This window comes from Panthera leo, chromosome A3 (genome assembly GCF_018350215.1).
Source record: "Panthera leo isolate Ple1 chromosome A3, P.leo_Ple1_pat1.1, whole genome shotgun sequence".
Taxonomy (NCBI): Eukaryota; Metazoa; Chordata; class Mammalia; order Carnivora; family Felidae; genus Panthera; species Panthera leo.
This window is the reverse complement of record NC_056681.1, coordinates 131,743,308-131,759,990: the sequence shown is the minus strand read 5'-3', so window position 1 is coordinate 131,759,990 and position 16,683 is coordinate 131,743,308.

Here is a 16,683-nt window from a genome sequence, read left to right as displayed (position 1 = left end):
TGCACACAGCACAGCAGGAGTGCTCCCGGCCCAGGCTGTCTAACGCGGTTGTCAGTAGGAACCCTCCTGGGGACCACACGCCCCCGGCAAAGGGTCTTCTGCTTTGTCTTGTCGCCCGGTGAGTTCCTGTGCTCTCTCTCTGTGGCCCCTTCACACACCCTCACATAGCGAGAGGCCGAGCTTTGAAAGACAACAGCTGCTTCTTGTTTTTGTTAAAATATCCCCAGTGTTTGGATATGAGAGAAGGAGAGAGGAAGAGAGAGGCAGGGGACGGCGGGGGGGGGGGGGGGGGGGGGGTGAAATACGCATTCACACATAGTTAAAAAAATTAATCAAGAGTGGTAACAAAAGTGTCATGTTCCCCCTCTCTCCCCATCACCTAGCCTCGGTCCAACCCCAACGACATGCCAGCAATATGTGGATATTTCCACCCCACAGGTGAGGCTCTCGGCTCCCACGGTCTCCCACCCCTCTCCTCTTGCCTTCCGAATTTTCCGATGATGCCGTTTTGAGTCCTTAACCAGCAATAGAAGGAAGTTGTTCCACATCTTGGCTAATAGTTGTATCTTATGAGACTTTAATTTTTCGTCAGTCTCGGGGGGGACGGGATATTAAGTGATATCCTACAATGGTTTGAGTCTACATTCCTTTATTGACTAATACGGTTAAGTTTCTTTTCATTCTTAATTGGCTCTTTGTGTTTCCTCTTCTGGGAAATACTTCCCTCTTCTTTTCTTTTTTCTTTTTTTTTTTGTATTGGATAGTTGTGTCTTATTAGAAATATTTATCGATTCTAGATCTTTCACCAGTTATGTGTTGAAAATACGTTCTGCTAGTTTGTGGCTTATCTTTTTCATGTTTTTATGGCATTTGGAAGGACAATACTCCTTTAATCCCACCAAATGTATCTGTCTTCACCTTTAGGACCTGCTTAAGTGATCCCTCCATGGCCTGAGACTATAAAGATATTTTTCTAGATCTTCTCCAACTTTTGACTTTAACACTTAAATCTGTAATCCACTCGAGAGTGATTTTTTTTAATTTTTTTTTTAACATTTATTTATTTTTGAGACAGAGAGAGACAGAGCATGAACGGGGGAGGGTCAGAGAGAGAGAGGGAGACACAGAATCTGAAACAGGCTCCAGGTTCTGAGCTGTCGGCACAGAGCCCGACGCGGGGCTTGAACTCACGAACCGCGAGATCATGACCTGAGCCGAAGTCGGACGCTTAACCGACTGAGCCACCCAGGCGCCCCAAGAGTGATTTTTGTATAAGGGTTGAAGTCAGTGTCTGATAACCAGCTACCCCAGCTCTGCTCATCACACAGTCCTTCTTTCCTCCACTGAAATTTAGGACCAGCTCTGCCAACATCATGTGATCTTGGGAGCCCCGCCACTGGGTCGCCCGTCCTCTGCTTGTCCATCTCTGAGTCGACACAAAACTTCCCCAGTTACCTTTGCTGTGTAACACGCTCGAAACCCCAGAAGGCAAGCTCCCCACCCAGCTCCAGTCTGGTTTTCTTTCAAAGAGTTCTTAACTGTCCTCAGCCTATCATTCTTCCATATAGATTTTAGGATAATCTTGTTGGGTTTAAGGAAAAATCCTACTGGGGTTTTAAAATTAGAATGACATTAAATCTATAGACCAATTTTGGAAGAATTCACATCTTTGTAATATGGAGTCTTTCCATCGATAAATGTAGCTGGATGTTTTCCTTAACGTCGCTCAGTAAATTTTACCATTTTCGCCATAAAACTTGGGCGTATCTTTGTTAGATGTATTTCTAGGTAGCTGGATTTATTTTTGTTTGTTTGTTTTGTTTTTGCAGCAATTGTCAATGGTATTTTATTTTAAATGGCAATTTGTAACTGACGTGTGGTGTATCGAACTACAGTTTTTAATTTAAAAACGAATCTAGTATCTTGTTGAACTCTTATGAATTCTAATTGTCTAATCTCTTGGGTTTTCTACATAATAGTCACATCATCTGCAAAAATATGACAGTTTGCTTTCTTCTTGTTCAATCTTTAAAACTTTTATTTCCTGTTCCTATTGCTCTGGCTGGAACTTCTTGTACCACATAAAATTATATTGTGGGGGTGGGCATCACTAGCTTTCTTTTTCTGGGTTTTACCAGGAATTACTTTAATGCTTCACCATTAAGTTAGATGCTATCTGTAGGTTTTTTGTAGATATCCGTTATTAGGTTAAACATGCTTTCTTCCGAATCTTAGGTGCTCAGATTTCTTTCCTTTTTAAAAAAGTCACACGTGGATGTTAAATTGTATCCAATGCTTTTCATGTGTCTATTGAAGTCACTGTATTCTTTCACCCTGTTAATGTGCTGAATTACATTAACAGCATTTCTTTGGGGGCAGGAGAAATTGAGGTTTAAAAAAATTAAGAAATATCTTGTAATCAAAACCCTTTGTGGGGCGCCTGGGCGGCGCACTTGGTTGGGCATCTGACTTCGGCTCAGGTCATGATCTCGCAGTTCGTGAGTTCCAGCCCCGTGTCGGGCTTTGTGCTGACAGCTCGGAGCCTGGAGCCTGCTTCGGATTCTGTATCTCCCTCTCTCTCTGCCCCAACCCCGCTTGTACTCTGTCTCTCTCTCTCTCTCTCTCTCAAAAATAAATAAAAGCATTAAAAAAATTTTAAAAATAAAACAAAAACCTTTGCTTAAACCTCAGCCTTTGTTGGCTGATTGGATTGCCAAGGCTGGAAGACACGTATATCAAAGTACAATAGTCATGTCGTATAGACAAAAACTGTAGGAACCTGAGAGCACCACTTCCCCGATGAAGAAATGAAGGCTGTTGCTCTAAACGTGTGCGTCTGAGAGGGAATTCGGATGCCCCAGTCCCCTGTCAAATGTTGCTTAGAGGAAGATAGCTCAGGCCCTTAAACTGTTTTTGTCAAATTTATTGATTATTGAAATAACAAACATCGACTTCTTTGTTCCCCGGAATCGCTAACAGTGAACACTTCTCCCCCTCGGCAGCCTGGCCCGCCTTGGTCAAGAGCAGGAGATCTCAGATGACTTCAGCTCTGAGGGCGGGAGCAGCTGTGCCCCCTCCTGGGCTCATTCCTCCAACACCCTTCGCTCCACTCCATCACCAGGGCCATCATGTCTGTTACCAATTTTCTTTTCTTTTTTTTTTTAAATTTTTTTTATGTTTATTTATTTTTGACAAAGAGAGAGGGAGACAGAGCGTGAGCAGGAGAGGGGCAGAGAGAGAGGGAGACACAGAATCTGCAACAGGCTCCAGGCTCTGAGCTGTCAGCACAGAGCCCAGACGCGGGGCTCGAACTCAGACCGCGAGAGCATGACCTGGGCCAGAGTCGGACGCTCAACCGACTGAGCTGCCCAGGCGCCCCTGTTACCAAGTTTCTTGATGCCAGGAAGATATCTGGCCTTCGCATAGCCATCCTGCACCCCATTCTCCTTTTTCTGATTAATTTTATACTTCCTGAATATCATTTCAGTGGATGTTTTGGAGACAGGAGAGGTATGCTCGGCTCGCCGTTTTGAATCATAACCCAATCAGCCCTTTAATGCCCAGGAAATCAACCAGGGAGCTCAGAGATAGGATCATGGGTCTCCCTGGCTACATGCTCCAGCCCCTTTCCTCTGTCCCGAGACCTCGGTTCACATTTGCTCCCTGGGACCATCAGCCTATGAAAGCAGGAACCGGGTTCTTTCTCCAGCCCCAAGCACCCGGGCTTGGCAGACGGCCCCCACGCAACACGCATGCGTGGCTTTCTGAAAATAAATATCTGTTGAATGACTGAACCAACGAATTAATACCAACAGTACAGTCAGATTTTAACAAGGCCTCTGTAAATATATCGGACAAAAGACTTCCTTTTCCTTCTGCACTTGAAAAACCGGGGAGGGAATCTTTTTAATTATGAAAAATTGATTGTTTTCTTATCTCCGTTCCACAGTGCAGTCTGCAAGAGCCCCAGCCAACCCTGCTGAGAAATAATTCACAGACCCCTGTGGAAGCTATGCCATAGCCCAAGCATGAACAGGGTCGGGAAGATTTCATCCCTTTATCAATATCGGAAGCTGTTTTTCAGGTCCAGGAAAAGTCCTTCGGGATCAAAGTTCCTGCCCGATTTCTGACAGTAAAGGCGGTGATTCTAGGGAGCTTGGCTATCATGAGAAACTGTAAAAATTGCACTAGAAAATGTCTAGGGCAGAAGCCAACCAAATGTATGCATAATGAACCCTCTACACGGCTTTCATTGTTGTGCGGATTGAATATATAGCAAACCAAACTACGCTACCCCAAATCTACCAAGTCCCATACCAGAACCTACGTCCTCTGCCACTGACGTACGTGGGCACCTCTGTACCATCTATCTTGCGATGCCCTGGGGGTAGTGTAGGCCCCGGCTTCTCTCACCAGAGAGGAGGCAGCTCCTCGGAGAGGAAAGCTGCAGGGACCCTAGAGATGTGGAGTCTCAGCTTCCTCAGGGCTCTGCCCGCGGGCTGGGCCCCACCATCTCCCGGCGACACCCGCCTGCCACAGCCCACACCCGGCAGGAAGCAGGGAGGAGAGAGACGGCACGAGGGCTCAGTCCCAGGGACCGTGGAGCCCTGGTTCCTCTCTGGAACTCCGGCCTCCCGGCACCAGCTCTCACACCTCCCCTCCCTGGGCCGACACGCCGGGTCTATCCCCTGCCCACCTGCCGGGTCCCACCCGGACATGACGACCGATAGCCTGGGTCTTTGGGGAGGATCCCGATTTCCGGTTCTCTGGCCCATTGTCCTCCGAGGACACTTACGGAAGGTTCATCGTTTAGAATCTGGGTTTGGTCGTCTCTCCTTCCAGCCCCTCTACCTTTCTGTTCTCAACCCTGTACTCCTGCCTGCTCTGGAATACCGGCCATCCTGGCTCCAAACCTGACGTGTTCCAGAATGTTCAACCTTCCTGCCGCCCACATCTTAGATTGGCACAACCGTGGGCATGTTGGCAACCTACCTAGATGCGATGAAATAACCCAGCTTGACCCTTTACAATATGGACCCTGGCACCTCTACCCTCACTCACCCTGTGCCCTGCCCCACAGGGGCAGTGAGAAGTGAGAAGTGAGGCTTTTAGGAATCTATCCCCAAAGATGAGGCCAGTCTTGTACCCAGCGCCTGTTGCTTTAATAATGGTGTGGGTCTGCGCTCATCATGACTGTTTTCTGGGGCCACAGGCTGTATCTGCTGGCAATGAAAGCAGTCAATGAATGGTAACAAAACCTCCTTCAAAAATCAGGCATCTCGTCCCCAGAGCCAGAAGCCTGGTTTCTAAATAGGATTCTCCAATAAAAGGAACCAGGGCTTCCTGGGAAAAACGCCTGATTCTAGGGACGGAGCAGGAGAAGTACAAGATAAACCTGAAGAAGTCTGTAGTTGTCAGAAGGTCAAGCAGTCCTCAAAAAACAAAAGGACGGGCGTGTTAAAGGGACCCGGGATGGGGCGCCTGAGTGGCTCAGTCGGTTAAGCGTCCGACTTCGGCTCAGGTCGTGATCTCTCAGTCCGTGAGTTCGAGCCCCGCACCGGGCTACGGGCTGACAGCTCAGATCCTGGAGCCCGCTTCGGATTCTGTGTCTCCCTCTGTCTGCCCCTCCACTGCTTGCACTCTGTCTCTCGCATTGTCTCAAAAATAAATAAATATTAAAAAAAATTTTTTTTTAGTAAATAATAAAGGAAGGAGCTTGAAAGAGTCAAAGGCTGGGCCCGTTTGAGCAACAGAATAAATAGCATAGTATGGACGACTGCTCAAAGTACAAAATACATAGGCAGGGTCCATCCTGATTATAAAGAAACACTTGAATGAGTAAAGAAATAAGATAAGAGACAAGTCTTTCATACAGAAGAATTCCAAGAATATATGTACGTATTACCCATCCAACAGGTGGAGCTTTTCCTTTGGGTTCTGGATGATATCACCATCCATGAGCTTGAGTCCCTCATTGGGTGAGCCCCACTTGTCTCTCTCCCTCTCTCTCTCTCTCTGCCCCTTGCTCACTTGCGCCCCCCCACCACCACTTGTGGGATTCTCTTTCTCTCTCTCTCTCTGACCCTCGCTCACATGCGTCCTCTCTCTCTCTCTCTTAAAAACGAAAAAAGAAGGAAAGTTGGTGCAGTCCACATAAAGGCTGGGGTCCCAAAGTAAGGTCCCAATGTTGATTTTTTTCATTTTGACAAACAGATCATGGTCGTGTAAACTATTAACGGGGGAACCCGGAAGAAACTCTCTGTACCGTATCTTTGCAACTTTTCTGTGAACCCCCAAATTAAATTCATTGCAAAATAAATGTATTTAAAAAAATTTAAAAACAGGGGTCTCTCAACCCTCAAGCCCTGCACAACTCAACACAGCCTTTCCAAGGAAACGTGTCCAGGATGGGAACCCCAACGTCGTTCTGCCTCCAGTGACAAAGGAACCAGAAAACGTGCTGTTCTTCGTCGGCCTCTATTCCCAGGACTGGAGCAGGGCTAGCCACCGGCCAGGCCTGGTTGTCTGAGTCTTGTCTGCTCGACCCGGAAACGCAGGGCGACCCGGAGGCTGTGACATCAGGGGTGACGTGAACAGCAGCCCTGCAGGTGGCCCAGTCTTGATTTCATCCCTCTCTCCGATGGGTAAACCCCAGCACTTCCCAGGAGGTGTGCAGCTGGTGTATAAACAGGGAGGGTGCAGGAAGGGTCAAGAGACAGTGGTGTCGTCTCCTTGCTCCCCAAAGCCTGAAGTGAAAAATCCCGCGGGAAGCAGGCAATTTCGGGGAGCCTGCCAGGAGGTGCCAAATGCAAAACGCTGCCATCCCAGCGTCCCAAACGCAGACAGGCCCTCGTTCCTCCGGGGCAGCCCTGGACGGTCAACACAGCAGCAGCTCAAGGGTGTCTCCCAAACCCAGGGTGGGGTGGTTACTTAGCAGTTACCTAGTCCAGAGTACTTACCTAGTCCGATCCCCCCAAACCCCGGAAGGTGGAGTCACCATCCTCCTTCTAAAGAGGGCAGGGAAGGGGGTGGGCGAGGACAGGGCCAGGTCCTGCTGTCCGGGAAGAGAGTGGGCTTTATTGCCTGAGACGGGAGGAGGTGCCTGGCCCGGAGGACTGAGCCGCACCAGAGGCTGCCCCAGAGAGGCCGGCGTGGGATGGGGTCGACAGTGAAAGCAGACACTGGCCTGCTGGGCCCCCGCCATGGCTGAGCTAATGGGAAAGGCACGGGTGCCGTGGAGTTAGTCCCCAAAGCAGAGGACGCTTGAGGGCACCTGAGTCCTCCAGACTCAGAGGTTGAAGCCCTGACGCCCCTGTGACTGTGTTTGGAGAAAGGGCTTTTAGAAGGCAATTAAGGTACCGATGCCTGGGTGGCTCAGTCGGTTAAGCATCTTGATTTCAGCTCAGGTCATGATCTCACGGTTTGTGAGTTCGAGCCTCGGATCGGGCTCTGTGCGGACATTGGGGAGCCTGCTTGGGATTGTCTCTCTCTCCCTCTCCGCCCCTCCCCTGCTTTTGCACTCTCTCTCCCTCTCTCAAAATAAATACATAAACTTAAAAAAAGAAGGTAACTAACATCAAAGGGTAATGAAGTCAGAAGGGTGGGGTCCTAACCTAGTAGGATTGGTGGCTTTGTAAGAGGAGGAATAGAGAGAGATTTCTCTGTCTCTCCCTCTCCACGTGCATGTTCTGGTGAGGCCACGGGGAGACAGAGGGAGGTCGCCATCTGGAAGCCAGATAGATAGAGCGTGCTCACCGGAAATGGAATCTGCCAGCACCTTGAATTTGAACATGCAGCTTCCAGAACTATCTGTTGTGTAAGCCCCCCAGCCTGTGGTGTTTTGTTATAACAGCCCGAGCCAACCAAGACCTCGGTGCAGACGGGGCTGCTTCACAGAGACACATCCGAGCCGCCCCGGGGCTTGCTGGGCAACCAGAGAAAGCTTCCTGGGGGAGGAGGGCCTTGGCTGAGAAATGGGGATGGAGAAAGGACGGGGTGGGGGGGTAAGGGGGTGGGGAGACCTCCCCAGGAAAATGGTGATTGAAGAGGCAAAGCCATCTTCCGAAAATATGTTCTGGAAAGATGCTGTGCTCTTTTCTGTGGTTAAAATTCCACGTTGTGTCAAGAAGATTTATGTTTCCATCTTAAAAAAAGAATCATGCCAGGCATTTTAAAAAAACCTCTTAAAAATAGAAAAATGAGGCGAAAAGAGTGGTTGGAGAAGTAGAAGTGTGAAGCTGATGTGTTTACTGCTTTAGGCCAGAGGAAGAGTTGAGGGGGGTGGTTCGTGGGTCTCCCCTTCTTCCCGCCCCGAACCCACACACCGGAGGTGTGGTGCATCACCTGCTGTGAAGAAGGCCTGCCCGGAGCGCAATGAGTAAGCAGCGAACCCATTTTCTCGGGTCTGGAACGTGCCTGTTGCTGAGGGAACCAGTTCCGAAAAGAAGGGAATCTGAAGTGAATGCCTTGTCTCCCCTGTTTTGCCCCAAAGTGACTGTCAGAGCTGGCTTCGCAGAGACGAGTAGAGTCTGGTTTGATTCCAAGTTAGGAGACATCCAAAGTTGCAGCCAAGTACGATCAAAGAGGCCAGTGTCTGAGCAAAACCCCAGACGGGTGTGTGGGATCCCCGTGCAAAGCAGGACTGAGGCCGGAGGGCCCCGAAGAGGGGCGACTGACCCTGGGGTCAAGGGTGGCACTGTCCCAGAAGGCCCGCGGGGTGGGAGGGTTCCCAGGCAAGCACGACGCAGACCCCCGGGGCCCTCCCGTGCGGCAGAGGATGGGGCAGCGGTGAAGAACCAGACAGAGAGCAGGTGTCCGTGTGGACACAGAGCACCGAGTACCCGGGGCCCCGACCTGCCCTAACTCCCCTGGTACCTAGAAGCTACCCAGGAAGAAGGAGGAGGCCCCAGACTGACCAAACCTAGGTCTCTGCCACTTCTGGCGAATGGCACTCTAAGTTTAAATCACGAATAACAGAATAAAAAGGAAGATTTATTTCTTGAAGACCACTATCGGCTACACTTCATTTCGTGCAGCAAATTTTATTCTAAGTTCCTACCGTGGGAAGAAGCACATTTGGAAAGAAGGAAGATAACTCGCCCGTGGGTCTATTTCCTGCCCCAGAATCGGGTAACGAGACCAAGGAGAGGATTTGTTTCCGGAAAAAGAGTAACAGAAGGTGAGGGTAGAAATGTGCGCGACTAAAGCCTCCTGATGGCCTCCTGGGTGCCATCCGGGTGCCCAGGGCTCCACAAGAACTCTGCACCTGACTCTCCCTGGCCAGGAAGTGCCTCTGGGTCACAGCCCCACCTCCCTTGCCCGGTAGACCTTTGCAGGTGGAGGCTGTTTGCTCCTCTCTCCGCGCTGACTGCAAAGTCAGCCTTCACTGAGTGAGTGTTCACTGTGTTTGGGGAAAGGGAACGCGTGTAACGAAACAGCAGAAAACAGCATCACAGGTGTTTAAAAGGAGAAAGAAAACTGAAGCCTGGGTCCCTTGAATACCACCTGCCATAAGTTCACTCCCACAGGTATTTAAATATATTAATTTGGGGCGCCTGGGTGGCCCAGGGGTTAAGCGGCCGACTCTTGATTTCAGCTCGGGTCATGATCTCATGGGTTCGTGAGGTCGAGCCCCGCATGGTCTCTGTGCTGGGATTCTCTCCCTCTCTGCCCCTCAGCCCTGCTTGCCTGCTCTCTCTCTCAAAATGAATAAAGAAACATTAAATATATATATATATATATATATATATATATATATATATATATTCTTTCAATATACCCAACACCCTAAGGTAGATACATTAATTGCATTTTGCAGATGAGGAAACACGCCCAGGGAGGTTAAGTGGTTTTCCCAAAGTCACTCAGCTGGTAAATGGCAGAGAAATTCTTTGAACCCAAAGGTGTCTTGCTCTAAAAACCTTTGCTCTCCCCACTAAATTGGTTGCCCGTGACAACTGTGAAGGAGTGTCTGTGGGGCGAAGGGCCACTCACCTCCTCTTTGAAAGTCACACCCCCTTTTACAGGCCTTACTCATGGAATCGCACCCACCGAGCGTCTTGCTTGTGTAAGGTGCCCACCGCAGGTGCTGGGGGCGGGGGGGGGGGGGGGGGAGACAGTGGCGCCAGGCACACAGCCCCGCCTTCTGCTGCTTGTCTGGGACACCCGGGGCCCGGGGGCGGTGGGAGGATGTGGGAGAAGCCCCCTGACTCAATCACAAGTCCCAGAGCTTAACTTGAAACCCGTCAAGTAGGATCCGGTTCAATTAGCATAAAAGCAAATTAGCAATTACCAAGCTGTCAAGTCACAGCAGAGGCTCAGGAATTTCAACAACTATCAAGACATCATTTAAAAATATTTAATTCCACTTACATCATTCCAGCTGGGGAATCAGATTGCTTTTGCTTGGTTAGAGGTGTTCTTTGGGGAAAAGCATTAAAAGTTCCCAAAGATTTCTCCCCCCGCATAATGAGCAGACACGCGGAGAGCTGTGTAGACACGTTAGAGATTTACATGGAATAACAAAGCATATCACCCAGCTTTCTGGAGACAGTGTAAACTTTAAATAAGATTGAAAATCCATCATACCTATGTTTATCAGCTAATTAACAACATTTGCTGTCAGTGCCGTCTAATGCTACAACGCCTCAAGATCGTCCCTTTCTGCACTTAAACTTCTGAATCAGGCTTCCATGGACAGGTAGTCACAGGTCCTGGTTCTGTGAGGGCGAGCAGCTCTCTCTGAGGGTGTGTCCCCAGCATCCCTCTCTCTGAAGATGTTCCCAGCATCCTTCTCTCTGAGGGTGTTCCCAGCATCCTTCTCTCTGAGAGTGTGTCCACAGCACCCCTGTCTCTACAAGGGTATGGTCCCAGCATCCCTCTCTCTCTGATGGTGTCTCCCCAACATCTACAGACAGCAACCCTGTGAGATAGAAATTATTATCCCCATTTTACAGGTGAAGAAACCGAGGCATGGGATGTTTAAAGAACTTGACCAAGAAGTAGAAGCCATATCCAGACATAATGGCTGCAGATCTAGGAAGTACTTGGATGAAAAAGCCAACCTCAAAAGGTTATATACCGTCAGGCTCCATTCGGCAACGTTCTTGAAATGACAAAATTCTAGAAAGGAAAACAGATTAGTTGTTGCCAGGGGTTGGGGTCGGGGTGCAGGGAGGAGGGAGGGGGGTGTCCTTATAGGACAGCGACAGGAGGGATCGTTGTAGTGTTGGAACCATGCTGTATCTTGACTATGGTGTCAGAGCTGCGGACCTTCACACGTGATAAGGTTGCACAGAACTAAACATGCACAGAATCGAGTACGTGTGAAACCGAGGTATCTGAATCAGAGGCACGGGTCTATGTCAGTATCATGGCGGTGCTATTGGACTCGGTTCTGAAAGATGCACCCATTAGAGGAAAACGGGTAAAGGAAACGCGGGATCTCGCTGTGCTGTTTCTTAGAATAACCTATAAATGTATAATCATCTCAAAATGAAAACTTCAAGTTTAAAAAATAGCATTTATAAAAAGTGCATGGGGACACCCATCAAATGTAGTATAGCTCTAAGAGGCTGTGCTGTGATGTGCAGAATTTGTAGTTGTTTCCATCTATCTAACAACATTTGTTTTTTAGAGAATGAACAACTGGGGTGGGGGGAGGGCAGAGGGAGAGAGAGAGAGAGGGAGAGAGAGAGAGAAGTTTAAGCAGGTTCCATGCTTAGTGTGGAGCCTGATGTAGGCTCGATCCTCTGACCCTGAGATCACGACCTGAGCCCAAATCAGGAATCAGACTCTCAACCGACTGAGCCACCCAGGCACCCCTTCTCTAGCAACTTTTATGAATTCTATTTTAAGGTTTTATACATGCTGTGAACTTCAACTAAAAAAGGTATAATAAAAATAAATGCGTTTTGGCTTAAAAAAAAAAGTGCTCAGAAATTCAGAGGAACGATTCCCTTCTTGCTGAAAGAATGATGAGGACGATGTTTGAGTTCGGTCTTGAAGGATAAGGATAAGGTGTGCCTTGACAGATCAGGTGAAAAGGAAGAATGTTCCATGGCGAAAGGACAGAAGCCAAGTTCAGACAATTCAAGACAAATACAGTTTGGGTTTTCGAGAACTGGTCCCATTCAGACAGGAAGCACAGTCCCAATCCGTACTTGCTTAATCTTCAACAATGTTGATTTTTTTTTCAGTTTTGGGGTAAAGCTACATTCAGTTTTTGTTTTCCTTTTGAACGTTTTTTTTCTACTTCCTTAAAAATTGCGTGTCTCCCCCTGCGCTTGTCCTCTCAATGCCCTGTTCTCGGCTGTCGAGGAGACTCTGCTCGTGGTGATGGAAAAACCATGGCTCGACAACCAAAAGACCTCAGTTCAAATCACTATTCCATCCCTCACTTGGGAGCTATCATCCATCCCACAAGTATCTGGACTTCAGTTTCCTCTTTTGTAAAGTGGAGATTATATTACCTACTTTGTAGGGTTGTTATGACCACCCAGCAGCATGGTACACGTCAAAGTGCATTGCCAATGGCAAAGTGCTAAAGAGATGTGAATTGCTAATATTGACAAACTCATTCACACGAAGGTATGCATTACTGATAACAGCTTCGTATCCTGCTCTTTGAGGACAATCACTGTGGGAGACAGTACAGGCTTGGAGAAAGGCAGACCCGATCCAGATTGCCGATATGCCACTGCATTAGGGGAACCTCATCCCCTTGTGCAAACCCTCTCACGTTTCAGTTTCCTGATCTGTGAACAGGAGTAAGAGAACCTCACAGGGTTGTCGTAAGAATGAAATTGTGACAAGTAAGCAACATACATAAAGTTCAGCGAGATAATTTCTATAAAGTACGTAAAATATATGTCATTCACTATTACTATTATTATTAATATTTCAAAGGAGTGTCTTTTCAAGTGATGGGAAGGTAACCCCTGGGCTTGGCTTAGATGCATTCTACTGCCCAACCCACGCTCTTCCCGCCCCGACCTCACCTCGGTTTCAGCCGTCCATCTTCCTCCACGGTCCTAAAATGCCCACCTCACTCCTTGTGCAGAGGCCTCCTCAGTCATCTCTTGCTTAGTGAAGCTCATTCTCTAGTAGATTCTGCCAGAAAGCATTAGGGTGCAGTGTTCCCCAAGTTCTTGTCCGTTTTAAAAACTCTCTTACAGGGGCGCCTGGGTGGCTCAGTCGGTTAAGCATCCGACTTTGGTTCGGGTCGTAATCTCACGGTGTGTGAGTTCAAGCCCCGGGTCGGGCTCTGTGCTGACAGCTCGGAGCCTGGAGCCTGCTTCGGATTCTGTGTCTCCCTCTCTCTCTGCCCCTCCCCCACCCACACTCTGTCTCTCTCTCAAAAATAAACCAAAAAAATTTTTTTTAATTTTTTCTTGGATTATCATTTTGAATATTAGCTCTGTCTGTCTCATTTTATTTCTTCCCTTGGGGATTCCAGTAACACGGATGTAATTCCCTCCTTGACTGTCCTTCCCACAACTTACTCTCTAATCTTAGTTGTTTCCATCTTTTTAAAAAAAAATTTTTAATGTTTATTTATTTCTGAGACAGAGAGAGACAGAGCATGAGTGGGGGAGGAGCAGAGAGAGAGGGAGACACAGAATCAGAAACAGGCTCCAGGCTCCGAGCTGTCAGCACAGAGCCCGATGCGGGGCTCAAACTCATGAACCGTGAGATCATGACCTGAGCTCAAGTCTGGTGCTCAACCGACTGAGCCACCCAGGCGCCCCTCTCCAATTTTTTTCCTGAACTCAGTCGCCCTTTTCTTGATCTCTTCCTAGTTGTTGTTGTTTACATCTTTCTTCTTAGTTTTTGAACTTCTGATTCACCGTGGTTTTATCCTCAAATGCATCTTTGAGTATATTTAATTCTGTTCGAACTGTCTTCTGGTCTGGGGCGCTGCTAACACCGGGTGGACCCATCGATCTTTTTCGTATCGGTGCCCGTGGCGTCAGTGTTTTGCTGGACTCCGGGCTGAACTTCACTCTGTCCTGTCAGCGGGAAAGTCCAGGGGCTCGAGTGGATGTTTTTGTTTGGTTCGTTCGGCAGCGAGGGCAGTGTTTGCATATTCTCCCACGTGTGGCTCATTTTTCTTGCAGGACCCCAAACGTTCTCCTCTTGTTCCTGCCCCCCTCCAGCACCCAGTTTTTAAAAGACTCCTTCCTCTCTCCCTCCCTATTTGCCTTTCTACCCTCAGAAGCTGGCTTTTATTATTTATTTAATGTTTTATGCGTTTTTGAGTGGGGGGGGAGGGGCAGAGAGAGTGGGGACAGAGGATCCGAAGCGGGCTTGGTGCTGAGAGCAAAGAGCCCGACGCGGGGCTTGAACTCATGAACCGCGAGATCGGGACCCGAGCCAAACTCGGACACTTAACTGAGCCACCCAGGCACCCCTAGAAGCTGGCGTTTTTAAAGACAGCTCCTTCGAACTACACGTCGTTTTAAGTCCCTTCCTGGAGTCTGTGTCCTGATCTATCCAAATACACTCTTCATGTTTTCATATTTAGGGTCCATTTTGTCTTTGTGACGATGGCTGTGGACCAGCTTCAGGCTCCTCACCAGCACCACTCTTCTCTCCTGCTTCTGTTTTTCCTGGTTTGACTTCACTTTCTTTTTTTTAAATGGTTATATATTCTTGAGACAGAGAGAGAGAGAGAGAGAGAGTGACAGAGCGCAAGCAGGGGAAGGGCAGAGAGAGGGGGAGATGCAGAATCCGAGGCAGGCTCCAGGCTCTGACCTGTCAGCACAGAGCCCGACGCGGGGCTCGAACCCCCAAGCTGTGAGATCATGACCTGCGCCAAAGTCGGAAGCTTAACCAACTGAGCTACCCAGGCGCCCTTGGACTTCACTTTCTACAAAGCCTGAGGTCGGGTGAAGATAGGGCAAGAACATGAGAAATTGTATTATTGGATTTGGTGGATTTTTTCTCTCGTAACTTATTTGGAAGAATGGGCATTCTCTGCCTTCGAATTTTTCTGACAGTGAACATACATACAGATTTTTCCCCAGAGCATTAGAAATGAGGAAAGACTCCCGAATTCCTTTCAAGAATCAAGTGTAACATTGGTACCTGTGCCTGATAAAGACGGGAGGAATATAAGATCGCTACGAACCAATATCACTCATGAGTATCAGTGCAAAAATGCTAAATAAACTATTAGCCGGAAACATCCAAATACCACGTTAAGAAAACACTTAAGAAATGAACAAGCCGATTTCATCCCAGCAATGCAATATTTACAACATGTGGGGCTACACAGATTAACTACAGGGCTCAGTCGTATGGCATCTGCCAAGGCATCTGAATATATAGAAAATCAGCTTGCCAAATGAAAGGAGGAATATGAATTATACATCCAAAAACCCACCCAGACAGCATGCAAAGCTTTTAGGAGACAATATTTGTCAAAAGTTGAGTTAGCGAACACATCGAAACGCACTTAAGGCAGGTTTTTGACTCTCGCTGGATGAGTTTCAAACACCTTTGGGTCCATATTAACGCTGCCTCCTTCTCTGAGCTGTGTTCAGATATAGATGTTGTCGTCCTCTTCCAGCAAGGACGGGGCCAACCGTTCTAAGGTGCCCCCTCCCGGGGCCCCGGCCTCCTGTGAGCCACATGTTCTCCTGAACTGAGCCACGTGTCCGTAGACTAAGCTACCACGGTGGGACCTTCAGTCCTCCTCCCTCCTGTCTCATCTGGCTCACCCTGGTTTCCAACGAAAATGGCTCTAACAGTAGGAAAAGGCTAGTCCTACATTCTAGGCCCTGCTGTGCTTAGTAGGTGCGAGATTTTAAACAAAACACAGAATGGTCTACCTCCGCTTCCTCGTCTGTAAAATAGATCTTCATCCTTCACGGGGTTGTCGTAAGGCTGAAATGATCTAGTCCTTTGAAAGGAAGAAAGAACCACACGCAGAAAAGCACAAACATGCAAGTACATGGTCCTTGTTGCCTAAGGGGGACAGAGTGGCTGTCATTGTAAGCTTTGGGCCAGGAAGTCTGCCAATTACTACAGTTTAACCAAGAATACATCCTGGGGCGCCTGGGTGGCTCAGTCGGTTAAGCGTCCGACTTCGGCTCAGGTCATGATCTCACGGTCCGTGGGTTCGAGCCCCTCGTCGGGCTCTCTGCTGATGGCTCAGAGCCTGGAGCCTGCTTTGGATTCTGTGTCTCCCCCTCTCTCTGCCCCTCCCCTGCTCATGCTCTGTCTCTCTCTGTCTCAAAAATAAATAAAAACATTAAAAAAAAGAAGAATACATCCTAATCCCCCCCCCATCTAAATTTACAGTTTAACAATAACTACTTTAGCCAGGAGGCTCTAACTGCTTTCATTCAATGAAATAAAATGAATGTCTCATTTCGCTCGTTCTTTCACAAAGAGAAAATTCCTATCAACAATTACAGGAAGAAATCACGTGACAGAGACAGTTCTCCGGTGACTAATCTTGTGGAATACCTGTCTGTCTCCTCCTCGGGTTCCAGAACAATCTACCCACTGAGAACAAAGCCGACTGACATGCTCTTCCCCACGCAGAGAATGCACAGGCTGGTTCCCAAGGCTTGACCACCCACCATCTCTCCAACAAACAAAAGCCTGACAATTTGTGCAGTGCTCTTTCTTCCTTTCTTTCTTTCTTTCTTTCTTTCTTTCTTTCCTTCTTTCTTT